The sequence below is a fragment of the Stomoxys calcitrans genome, chromosome 3 (assembly GCF_963082655.1).
Source record: "Stomoxys calcitrans chromosome 3, idStoCalc2.1, whole genome shotgun sequence".
Taxonomy (NCBI): Eukaryota; Metazoa; Arthropoda; class Insecta; order Diptera; family Muscidae; genus Stomoxys; species Stomoxys calcitrans.
In genome coordinates, this window is record NC_081554.1 from 15,807,805 (window position 1) to 15,820,085 (window position 12,281).

Consider the following 12,281-nt stretch of genomic DNA (forward strand, 5'->3'; position numbering starts at 1 on the left):
CATTCTAAGTTTTATTAAAAATGCATTTACTTTCTTTTAAAAAATCCGCAATTACTTTTTGGGCAACCCAATAGTTTGATATCTGTTATAGTATTCGTTTAAATTTGAGCACTAGGAAGGCGCAATATTTATTTGATATGGCTGCTACGTATTAAGAAGGTTAACTTTTATTATGAGATCCAACATCCATGTCAAACATGATCCAAATCGTTTCAAAGACTGGTGTAGCTCCCAAATGAACCGATGTTGCAGTTTGCCTTCTGGAGTATCCGCAAGCAAAGTTTTTATCCAAATGTTTCGTACAGAATGTTTCGATAGGACTTTTGTTATGACTTTTAAAATTTTAAAGCATAACCTAAATGGGTTTGTACAGAAAGAAAGTGCATGGAGAACTTGCTAATAAAATTAAGCACTGCCGAATGCTAAGCTTGCATGCTGTACATTATTTTTAAATAGCGATAGTATTTATATTACCAATAGTTGAATATTTAGTTATTCATTCTAATCAAATTTCGAGAGTTCATTGTGGCGTATGAGTTTTGCGTATTCTTTATTACTCATACGCTGGTTACTAATTTTTGTAAAAATTATGCATAATACAAAAATTAATATTTAAAAATTTAATACTTTGTTTGCTGATGGGGCTACAATGAACAAATTTTTTATACCCACCACCTTAGGATGGGGGTATACTAATCTAGTCATTCTATTTGTAATACCTCGAAATATTGACCTAAGATCCTATAAAGTATATATATTTTTGATGGTCTCGAAATTCTGATTCGAACTAGCCATGCCCGTCCGTCCGTCTGTCGAAATCACGATAGCGGTCGAACGCTTAGAGCTAGCCGCTTGAAATTTTGTACAGATACTGAACATTGATGTAGATCGTTGGGGTTTGCAAACGGGCCATATCGTTTCAGATTTGGATATAGCCCCTATATAAACCGATCTCCCGATTTGACTTGTTGAGCCACTGGAAGCCGAAATTTTTGTCCGATTAAGCTACAAACTAGCACATAATATTTTGTTATGACTTGCAACCACTGTACCTAGTACGGTCCAAATCAGTCTATAACCCGATATAGCTCCCATATTACCCAATTTCCAAATTTTACTTCTTGAGCCCCTGGGAGCTGCAATTTTTATCCGATTTTGCTTAAATTTTGCGTGTAGTGTTCTGTTATAACCTGTAACAACTGTGCCAAGTGCGGTCCAAATCGGTCTATAACCTGATATAGCTCCCATATAAACCGATCTCCTGATTTGACTTCTTGAGCCCCTGGAAGCCTCAAATTTTGTCCCCTTTTGCTGAAATTTTGTTATGACTACCAACAACTGTGCCAAGTGCGGTCCAAATCGGTCTATAACCTGATATAGCTCTCATATAAACCGATCTCTTGATTTGACATGGAAACCGGTCTCTCGATCATCCTTATTCGGTTCCTAGAGCTTTAATTTTTATATATAGCAAAAAATTATGCCCTTCAACTAAATTTATTTTGCATACATTTTTAGCTTAACACATGGTAGTGGGTTCCCAACATTCGACGCGGCCGAACTTAGCACGCTTTTACTTATTTATACATACAATTTTTGTAAAAAGTAGAATTTTAATTGCTTTTTTAATATATATCAACTTAAGTGCCGATCTATTACATTACAAACCTATTATAAACAGTAATTTTTCTTCAATAAGGATTTTTCTTATTTTAGTTACCTTAGGTATGTCCATCAAAAATTCTGCTCTACCCTAGTTTACTTCCATTTCCATTTAAAACTCACAGCTGTTGCCAACAGACCATGCAATTTATAAGTATTAAACAAACAAACCAAATAGCAGAACATGAATGTTAGGCAGCATAACATAACACGTCTCCCTTTGAGCAAAATATCGTCGTCAAGAAATTCCTAGACCCATTAAACACATCTCTAGGCTGATTGAAGAAAAGCTTGCCGCAGCTTTTACTCTTGCCAAAGAAAGTTTCATTAAGGTAGGTTAAAATAAGAGAACTAAAACTCTCTTGACATAGTAATGGTAAAAGGATGCGTAGGAAGGGGAGGGGTAGCCATTAAATATTCGAAATACCAGTGCGCGCTTGCTGTCTGGCCATAGAGACTTCGTTGGACAGATAACAGCAAAGACAGCGGCAACAACAACAGCAACAATGACAAAAGCTAACAGCATACAAAATTGTTTTGGCCTAAGTGAACGCTTGAACAACAACAAATGCCATACGTGGCGAGGAAGTCTTATCGTACGCATCTCGCATCGTTGTTGCCGTCGTCGTCATCGTCATCGTCGTCGACGGGTTATTGTTTCCTCTCGTTGTCTTTGTTGCCGTCGCCGTCCTCATCGGTTTTCGTGTGTTTTGTTTGCTTGCCTGCTGCTGCTGTTGATAAATGATGGTGAGTGCGAAGTGATACATGCGAGTGTGTGTCTGTATGTGCATACATTCGTTGAATACCACCAACAACATAGAGTATTTTGCAGGCTTTGTTGTTGGCAGTATGCTGGAAAAACAAATCTTTGTAGTTTTTCTTCTTTCTGTTTGCCTTCTTGCCCGCATCATGTGTTTGTGTGTGTTTGAGTGTGTGCCTGCTTGCTGAAAAGCGGCAATGCAAAAGCAAAGCATACAAGCAACAGTGTTTTTATGGCAGGGATGCCAACTTTTGATTATTTGAGAATGTTTGAACATTTAATGCAATTTTAAAGTGAATGTGGATAATATAAAGGTCTTATGGCAAAAAGAACTGGTTCTTATTAAAAATTGTAGAACCAGAATTTGTCAACTTTATCATAAAATTGGAATAGAGGAAAATGGTTTAAGTTAATATTTATAATTAATATAAACAGACAAAAATTATACCTTCAAAATTAAAAAAAAATTATTAAAATATGAAATGCTCATAATTGCACTCAAATTTAAGTTGATGAAGTACCAAAGCAGTCTAATGAATAAACAATAAACATCAAAACAATTAAGAGCGTGCTATGTTCGGCCGGGCCGAATCTTATATACCATTCCTGTCGCATTAGACAGAAAAGATGTATTACTTATACCACGTCAGATCTTGGAAGCGACATAAGAAACACAGTTCGAAGGTTCCTCCATATATCGATTGCAAGGTAGCGCTATTTTGCTCAGAATGGGTGCGCTATATGGTAACTCAATATACAAAATTTGTATATAACCTATCAATGTACGGCCTTTGAAGCCCCATAACTAAAGATTTCTTTCAGCCGATCAAGAATATTTATGTTTTGAAAGGTATAAACAGTATTTCAATGAGTCGAAACGATATGGGAAGATAGTATATCCCCATTCTATGGGGAAAGGATAGACGGATAGGGATACCCTTTAGACGTCTTCTTCGTTCCGCCGTCCCACATACCTCTCTCTCATTATCTGCAAACCTCGATTTTTACGATGTACCGGTGGGTGTACCACAGGGATCTGTTCTCCATTTTTCCATTTTTAAATCGATATAGCCATGTTTGTCCGTCTGTCGTAAGCACACTAATCCTCGAAAGAGTAAAAATATGCTAATGCTTACGATACTTATCAATACTCACGAGACGCTAACGAGAAACTTACGATATGATTTATGACGCTAGGGAAAAATGTTTGTCACTTGAGTGAATGGAGTCGAAGTCGTTTGTGAGCATGCGTGAATAAATTGCTCTCTCCCTCAGGAGCACATCGCTAATCTATATATTACTAGCCGAACCGAGCCCGCTCCGCTGCGCCTTTTTTAACTCTCTAATATATTTTTATGGTGAAGACACTTCGCCCTGAATGCGGATATCGATTGCCATTGTAGCCTATGACGCTGAACGAGTTCGAATCCTGGCGAGAACATCGGACAAAGCGGTATTTATCCCCTCTAAATGTTGGCGACATTTACCCGGTACAATGCCATGGTTATCAAATTTATTTTCTAATCTCAAATACCTCTCATTTGAGCCACATATTACCATGGTCGGTAAATTTGTAATCTTTGGGGATGTTTTGAGGCAAGGGCGGTGCCACAAATACATTTGGATATCAGATTCGTATTCTACTCCCAAATACCTTTATTTGAGATCTTTATTGCCATTGTCAGTAAATGAGCTTGGGGGTATTTTGGGGAAGGAGTGGACCCCTAGAAACTTGGTCCCGAAAATGGGTATCAATTTCGTGCTCTTCTCCCAAATATCATATTTGAACCCCATATTGCCATTGGATATCAAATTCGTTTTCTAATCTCAAATACCTTTCATTTAAACCCCTCATTGCAAAAGTCAGCAAATATTTCCGGTTTGGGGCATGGGCCCTAAACCCTATCAATACCCAGCTCCACTCTCTTCAAGACCCAAATTGTCATGGTGAGTAAATACGTCTTATTTGGGGGTTATTATGGGGGTGGGACGTCCTCTAGTCAGTTGGTCAGACATTCGTGGTCTTCTCCCAAATATCTTTCATTTGAGCTCCATACTTCCATAGTCGGAGGAGGCCACCGTTATGCAGAGGTTAGCATGTCCGCCTGTGACGCTGAGTTCGAGACCAGGCGAGAAAGGCGGCCCCCAATCAATTTGGATATCAGATTCGTATTGTACTCGCAAATACCTTCCATTTGAGTCCCACATTGCCATGGTCCATAAATATGTTCGATTTAGGGGTGTTTTGGGGTTTGGGGTGGTCCCCCTAACACTTGGCCCGAGAATTGGATATCACATACGTTTTCTTATCCTAAATACCTTTCATTTGAGTCCCATATTGTCGTGATGGGTCTAAATATACATTTGTTTGGTTTTGGGGGTGGGGCGGCCCCCCTAGCTACCCCATCGAAAATTTGGATACCAAATTTTTAGTTTAAGGTTACTACAAGAGAGTAAACAAAATTTCGCTTAAATCGCAGCACCCATCACCGTGATCTGGTGTTTCTGAAAATTTGGGTAAGGGGGAGGATACGCCCCCCCCCCCCCTTCAGGTATTAAAAACTTTAGTTCCCCATTTTCATCATGGGATCACTATGCACCACCAGTGAAAATGTCATGAAAATCGGTTAAGCTGTTTTTGTGTGTATAAGGAACACACAAACAAACAAACACAAATTGATTTTTATACCATCCAACATAGGATGGGGGTATACTAATTTCATGATTCTGTTTGTAACTCCTTGAAATATTCGTCTAAGACCCCATAAAGTATATATATCCTTGATCGCCATGACATTTTAAGCCGATCTAGCCCTGTTCGCCCGTCCGACTGTCTGTCGAAAGCACGCTAACTTTCGAAGGAGTACAGCTAGACGCACAAATACTTCTTATAAGCGTAGGTCGGTTGGAATTGTAAATGGGCTATATCGGTCCATGTTTTGATATAGCTGCCATTTAAACTGATCATGGATCTTAACTTCTTAAGCCTCTAGAGGGCGCAATTCTTAACCGATCTGGATGAAATCTTGAGTGAGTTGTTTTGTTATGATTTCCAACTACTGTTCTAAGTATGTTTCAGATCGGTCCAATAACTGATATAGCTGTCATGTAAACTGATCTGAGATCTTGACTTCTTTAGCCTCTAGAGGGCGCAGCCTTAACCCGATTTGGCTAAAATGTGTTTTGTTATGACTTTTAACATTTATGCTAAGTATGGTTCAAATCGGCCTATATCTTGATATAGCTGTCATATAAACCGGGATCTAGGATCTTAACTTCTTGACCACTAGAGGGCGCAATTCTTATCCAACAACTGTGGTTCAAATGGTTCAAATGGTTCAAATCGGTTCAAACCTCATATAACTGCCATATAAAATCATCTTGAATCTTGGTTTCTTGAGCCACTAGACTCTGCAATTCTTATGCGATTTGGCTAAAATTTTGTACAATGGCTTCTCCTATGGCCTTTAACACACGTAAAAATTATGGTCTGAATCGGTCTATTGCCTGATACGTCTCCCTTATAAACCGATATTCCGATTTTACTTCTTAAGCCACTAGAGGGCGCAATTCTTATGTTAATTGGCTGAAATTTTACACAATGACTTCTACCATGGCCTCCAACATTCAATTCAATGATGGTTCGAATCGAACAGTAGCTTGATATAGCTACCGGGAAAAGAACTGGACAAAGGCGACCCCTAGTAGAGGGTATATAAGATACGTCCCGGCTGAACTTAGTACGCTTTTACTTCAAACAATCATGACAATTATGGTCCAAATCGGTTCATAACTTACATAGTTCGCGAATAAAATGTTCTCTTGATTTGATTTGTTCTTGGGCCCCTAAAGAGTGCAATTATTACCTGATAAGGCTGAAATTTAGCACAAATACTTCTGTTGCGACTTCCGACAGTCAGACCAAGTATGATCCACATCCGTTGAAATCCCTTATAAACCAATTTCCCGGTTTTTCTTCTTAGGCCCCTAGGGGGAGAAATTCTTATCTAATTTATTGGATATTTGGGTCCTAATGTTTTCTTATGACTTCTAAATTCTTGGGCTCCTAGAGGGCGCACTTATTGTTCGAATATACTGAAATTTTACACAAAGCCCTCTATTGTAACTTCGAACATCAAGGTGAGTACGATTCAAGTCCGTCAATAATCTGAGCCTCTAGAGGGCATAATTCTGTCAGTAATTTATACCCGATTTAGGTGAAAATTCGCACACGGGACTTTGCTATGATTTCAATAGCAATGGCAGGTACGCTCTCTATCATCTCGTTGCCCAAATTTCTTCGAAAACAGAAATAAATGCTCTTTTCATGCCCCAAGACATTAAATCGAAAAATTGATTTATAAGGTTGCTATATCTAGAAATGGAAGGACGGACAAAACTCAGCACTGATGTCGAGGGCTCTAGCAGAACTAACTGTTGACAGTTTTATCGGAATATGACAATAAATTCGAGGCTTTTTAGGTTCAAGACCTTAAATCGCGAGATTTGTATATATGACAATTCTATATCCAAATATGGTCGGCATAGGCGCCTAGTGGTCTAACGCAACTCACTGTGCAAAAAATTCAGACCATCGGATAGAAAAAATGTGTCCCAAATCCTTAAAACGGCAGACCGATTTCCTTGACAGCTATATCCAAATATGGTCAGGTATGGATCATACGCTGCTCGGAAGTCAAAGGGATTAATACAACGCATGATTCCAAACGTCAGGGGGCAATAATAAATGCCTCTTTTAAGGGTCCTAGATCTTAAATCGCGAGACCGATTTATATGGTGTCTATATCAAGATATAATCCAATAAAGCCCAACTTAAACTGCCTACGGTAAAAAAGCAACCGTGCAATATCTTAATTTTATTGCATTAAATGGCAACCCTATTGTAAACCGCCAAAAAATTTTAATTTTAAAGGGAAAATGGGAAATACGAAGTGAAAAATTTCTCGATGATTAGTACAACACGCACTCTGGAGAGAGAGAGAGAGAGAGAGAGAGGGTAGAGGTAGGTACCAAGAGAGACCCAAGCTGAGAGATAGAGAGAGCACAAGAGTGTATGTGACAAATAATTATACGGACTTGTTGTGGAGTACAGGAAAAACTTCCAATACAAACATTTTCCACTGTTGTCTCTTGTGGTCGTTTAGTTTTTTTGAGGAGGCTTCATTGCTGTTGTCGTCGTCGTCGTTGTTGTTGTTGTTGTTGTTGTTGTTACCGTTGTTGTTCTTGCTCTTGTCATGAGAGTTTTGCTTAAACGCAGAGTTTATACATTTGAACGAACATAACAAATGGTTGCGCTTTGGTTGTTGCTGTTTTTTTCTTGTTAGAGATTTTTGCAAACAACGACGACGACGACGACGAGGAAGACGAAGACAGCCAACAACAATAACAACGAGACAAAATAACGATGATGGGGACTCAATGGATGCTGAGCGTGGCTGGCTGGTTGGTTGGTTGGTTAGCTGGCTGTAGTAAGACAACATTTTCAGTTTGCTGCTGAACGTTTTTTAAAGAAGATCTGCGAAAGAAACGAACGCCTAAAATCTGCGAAAAAAATCTTTCTTTTTTCCGATTTTCTTTAGCCCCCCCAAAAGTATAGCGAAGCGACACCAAGTAAAAAAATATAAGAAAATTAAAAAATATATTCCCACATTTAAAGCAAAACAAAGGGAAAATCTAGCAGAGTTAATTAAACAAAAAGGTGTGGAAAAATTTAGATTTTATTTCGTAAGAAATAAAAACCCCCTTGAAGTGAAAATAGAAAATTTTATTAAATTTCGTGGAGCGGGGAAAATTCGCTTAAGCAAATTCTGGTTGCGCCGCGTTAAGTGTTCGTTGCTACCATCCATCCGCTAGCTATGAATGAAGCAACTCCTGAAAGTCTTTAGGAAACGGGTCGACAAGAGAAAAAGAAGCGTCGTTGAAAAAAAGGTAAATACAAGAAGGCATGAAAAGGCGAAAAAATGTATAACTATTTTAAGTACCAGCGTAGCGTTTTGCCAATATCAGCAACTCCAAAAAAACCGACCCAACCAACCACACTAAGCCCAGTAAAGCGACCAAAAGTGTATGCATGCCATCAAGTTAATAGTGAAAATTCCTAGGAAAAGCATTTAAAAATTACAACAACAAAAAGAAGAGAAAATTACAAAAATTAATCGAAATGGAAATGAATCTGTTTTTGTTTTTTTTTTTTTTTTTCATTTTGTGAATGAAGTCTCAAGTCTCAGTGTTGTTGGCTAGAGAAATGTGTGCTAAAAATTGATTTTGTATTCACAAGTGATGCCCAAGCCAGTGTGTGTAAGCCAGTGAGTGAGCCAGTGACTGACTGAGTGAGTTGGTGATTGCCTAGCAGTGAGGCAGGAAGACTGACAGGGAGCACACAGGCAGCCCGTTTGGGCCATAGTGTCAAAGTGCTGACCCACTGAGGGTGAGTGCAAAGAGAAGAATGTAAGTGTGTCTATGCCCCAGTGTTGTTTTTGTTTTTTTTTCGTACGTTCGGTTTTCTCATTACTTTGCTGGAAGAGAGAAAATAAAGGCAGCAGCAGCAAAAAAAGACACGATACGAAAGCAAACAAAAAAGGCTGATTGAAGCCTAAAATCCCATTCATATACACTTTTAATAATCATGGTTGTTGGCTGGCTGTCTGACTGGCTCGCTGGCTGACTGCCTCAAAACCTATGCTGTGAAGTGGTGTCTTTTTTTTTTTTGTTTCCTAACAGACTCTTTACTACTTTAGCCCAATGATGCTGCTGCTAACGCTATGCTGCTGCTATTTGAGTCATTTGTTACACACCCCTTCCACTCTGCCGCTCTACAAACATTTGCACTATGGACCCACACAAAAGTTTTTTTTTTAACTTTTTTATTAAAAAAAAAAACTGTTGAACTTTAAATATCACAAAGAAAAAGTTATAACATTTTTGAATTAATTTTTAAAACTTTTAAAAATAGCAGTCTGCAACAATTGGAAAACTTTTAACTAAAATAATGAAGGCAAAATGGAAACTTTGTACCAATGACTTTGTAAAATTTGAATCTGTTAAACGAGGGATAAGAACATTTCTTAAATGATACTAGCAATGTGTGTTTAGGTGAAAATAAGAAAATTAAGATAAATCGATATTAAGTTTGAAAGGAAAAAACTTTTTTCTATGCCCCACCATTGATCATCATTGAAAATAGTGAAATGAGTTTAGTAGGGCTGCTAAAGGTGTTAAAATATCTTTCCTGAGTTGTGAACCATACTAAGAGCCGATGAAGGATGGTCTCTCTTTCTCACATCTCTCAGCTTTAAAATTAATGAAAAAGAAGCTCTCCCATAAGGGAGATCAGTCTATGGACGATCTATAGGCACTTGAAGCTCACTATTCCAAATTTCTTTAAAATTAGTTGAAAAAGCTTTTTGTGTCTTCAAAATCACATCGAGAGACCACCCAGCAGATTGTTTGTTAAACTTTATAAGTAAACAGTTCCACATAGTCTTAGGCCATCTTCTGTTACTTATGTTGCCATATCTCAATCATCTTATATGTGACTAGCTGGACAGGGCTGCGCCATCTTTTACTCTCTTATTTTGTCAGAGCCCTATACTGGCACGGTCATGTCCTTTGGTTTGGCGGTACTGGTACGGCCTTTCAGATATTTCACCCCAATGTGGATATCATCTCCTTGTACACTAATCTTCTTTTAAATACCTTTTATTTGATACTCATATTGCCCAAAGCGGTGAAAGAGTCCTGTTGGGGGTTCTTTGCGGGTGGGGGACCACCCCGAACACTTTGGGGAAATTTCAATACCAAGTTCGTATTCTACTCTTAAATACCTTTCGTTTGATACCCATATTGTCCCAATAGGTAAATATGTCCATGCGTCGGGGTTTTGGGGGGTGGGAAGGCCCAAACTCTACCATCTGTAAAAATTTCATGAAAATCGGTTCAGCCGTTTTTGCGTCTATACGGAACAGACAAATAAACTAAAAAACAAATGAAGCGCAACAATTTCATTCTTATATTGGGTTGCCCAAAAAGTAATTGCGGATTTTTTAAAAGAAAGTAAATGCATTTTTAATAAAACTTAGAATGAACTTTAATCAAATATACTTTTTGTACCCTTTTTTCTAAAGCAAGCTAAAAGTAACAGCTGATAACTGACAGAAGAAAGAATGCAATTACAGAGTCACAAGCTGTGAAAAAATTTGTCAACGCCGACTATATGAAAAATTTGCAATTACTTTTTGGGCAACCCAATATATTGTAATAGAAGATGATTGTGAATAACTCTTCGTTAATAGCGAGATGGAGAGATAATCTCAATTCAGTATACTCATACTCTCAAGTCACAATAACTACGAACTATAGAAATCATTTAGGTCTAAAGAGAGAGAGAGAGAGAGTTTTTCAAATTCATGGCAATGGCATCAACATATTGCCCAGCCATAATGACTACGTCTATAAAACAAATAAAAGCGAGCTAAGTTCGGCCATGCTCAATCTTGGGAACCCACAAACATGGATTATACTATAAATTTATACAAAGATTTGGAAGACAAAGATAGGCAAAGATCCTATTATTGAAAAATCAGGCAGTACAGGGACGGTAAACTCAATTCAGCCTGACAAACAGGGACCCGACCATGGCACCATTACCGACTTTATAAAGAGTCGGAAGACTAAAATAGGCAACGAACCTAATACGAAAACATCAGGCTGTGTAGTAACAGTCCAGATTTTGTTTGTTTGTTTACAGTTACATATAGAAACCATCAAATGCAACAAGACATCAAAACGGCTTTCAAAAATCCTTTTCCTAAGAATTTTGAAAAAACTTTTTTGTTTTACATGACCTCATAAGAGGAGCACAGGTTTTTTTTTTTTAAATATTTGTTCACTTTACGCCAATTCATATTACATTGGGATATCTCTTTCCTAACTCGAGTTAGCATGTTTTTAAGACAGCTCTATTGTGGGGTATTTTCCACTCTTTCGTCTTTAACGGATTAACTTCTTTCGTCTTTAACGGGTTAACTTCCATCCGTGGGTTCCCATGATTCGGCATGGCCGAACTTGGCACGCTTTTACTTGTTTATAAATAAATCCATTATGTGGCTTAAAAAATTATCGAAGCAATACTTTAGTCTAAAGACAAAACAAGTTAAAGGGCTTTAAGTTCGACCGGGCCGAGCTTTGGATACCCATCACCTCGGGTACATATGTGAACCACCTTTCGTCATAATCAGGTGAAAATGCCTTATTTATACATATTGTGCGATTTAGACCAAATTCGGAACGGACATTGACGAACGGTCTAATAAATACAAATCAATGTTCAATTTTGATTCAATATTGGTCTATTTGGCAGCTATATCTAAATATAGACCGATCTGAACCGCATAGGACACGTATGTCGAAAAGCTTAACATGAGTCAATGTGCCAAATTTCAGCGAAATCAGATAATAAATACGCCTTTTATGGGGCCAAGACCTTCAATCGAGAGATCGGTCTATATGACAGGTATATCAAAATCTGGACCGGTCTAGGCCGACAGGTATATCAAAGCCTGGACCGATCTGAGCCGTCCTCTAGAAGAATATCGAAGGGCCTAACACACAACACAACTCACTGTCCTAAATCCCAGCGAAATCGGACAATTAATGCGCCTTTTATGGGCCCAAGACTTTAAATCAAGAGATCAGACCATATGGCAGCTATATCCAAATCTGGACCAATCTGTGCCAAATTGAAAAAAAAGATTCAAAAGGGCCTAACACAACTCACAGTCCCAAATTGCAGTGAAATCGGACAATAAATGTGGCTTTTATGGGCTCTAGACCTTACATC

At 38.2% G+C, this 12,281-nt stretch overlaps 1 protein-coding gene across 6 annotated transcripts in view; it reads left to right on the forward strand.

Annotated features, from left to right (window-relative positions):
* The first annotated feature begins 2,263 nt into the window (after nt 1–2,263).
* LOC106087839 (uncharacterized) overlaps nt 2,264–12,281 on the forward strand; it is a 127,070-nt gene continuing 117,052 nt past the window's right edge. For 3 of the 6 annotated variants that reach the window (XM_013253019.2, XM_013253018.2, XM_013253023.2), the window contains exon 1: nt 8,074–8,371. The gene's annotated coding sequence lies outside the window, so the exon portion shown is untranslated. Of the gene's footprint in view, nt 2,410–8,073; nt 8,372–8,815; nt 8,871–12,281 lie in introns of those variants that run through there. The other 3 variants (XM_059365367.1, XM_013253022.2, XM_013253024.2) reach the window with 2 other exon arrangements.